This window comes from Zingiber officinale, chromosome 9A (assembly GCF_018446385.1).
Source record: "Zingiber officinale cultivar Zhangliang chromosome 9A, Zo_v1.1, whole genome shotgun sequence".
Classification (NCBI taxonomy): domain Eukaryota; kingdom Viridiplantae; phylum Streptophyta; class Magnoliopsida; order Zingiberales; family Zingiberaceae; genus Zingiber; species Zingiber officinale.
In genome coordinates, this window is record NC_056002.1 from 14,523,874 (window position 1) to 14,524,912 (window position 1,039).

Sequence of the window (1,039 nt, forward strand, 5' to 3'; positions counted from 1 at the left end):
CTAATAAAATTTAAATTTATGAATTATTAATTAGAAATAAAATTAAAATTCACATATTATTAATCACAAATTGTTTTTTAAATATTTTAATATATTTATTTTTTAAATCAAAGTTGGAGAATAGGCCAGGAAAACATTTATTTACTTTGGGAAAGCTAGACGAAGTCGGAAACAATGGGAGAAATGATTAAATAAGCCAGTTCAAATTTTAAATGGACGGGCTCGATCACTTGCAAACTAAATTTTGATTCTTCTACATTATATATAATTAAATTTTAATAAAAGTTAAATTCATAAATTATTAATGAGAAATAAAATATAAATTCACAGATTATTAATCATAAATTATATTTTTAAATATTTTAATATAATTATTTTTTTAATCAGAAATAAAAATATTTAATAAAAAATTACAAAGAAAGCAGCTCCGTGAATATTTAACAAAAGAGCTCCCTCTCGCTGGAGCCATGATAAGGAGGTTCCACTGTTGATATTCCAACTGAATTTGGCATGGGCTGAAGTAGCTTTGGAGGATCAGTATCTTTTAGATTTTTTTAAAATTGATTATTAGTTAGTATTTTTCTTGATAATAATTAACTTTGTCCTTAATTTTCATGCGCTGGAAATAATTTTTATATATAAAAAATGATTTTGTTCACTTTGCATTGGAGCTTGTTGTAAAAAGATCGCTAGAAGGAGGGCTTGAACCTCCGACCTTGTGGTTAACAGCCACACGCTCTAACCAACTGAGCTATTCCAGCATACATCTATTAGTTTCTTTATAATTTTAAATTTTCTAATAAAATGTAATTTAAGTGTAGATGATATTTGGTTTAGAAAAAAAATGACAAATATGAAAGGACAAACTTAAATTTTAATAATTAACAAATTACGCATCATAATTTAAAGTTTATTAATGTAAAATACTTTTAAAATTGCCTAGAAAAATGTCAAGTCTGTCTCCTTTGTTCATATCACACTTTTGATATGAACGTTACAGCCATCGATCTTTAAATTAACGATTAATTTTAGAATCGAG

At 25.2% G+C, this 1,039-nt stretch overlaps 1 non-coding gene across 1 annotated transcript; it reads right to left on the bottom strand.

Annotated features, from left to right (window-relative positions):
• Window positions 1–687: 687 nt before the first annotated feature.
• Window positions 688–761, bottom strand: TRNAN-GUU. Its single transcript has one exon. It is a non-coding gene; the product is annotated as a tRNA-Asn (tRNA).
• Window positions 762–1,039: the final 278 nt, after the last annotated feature.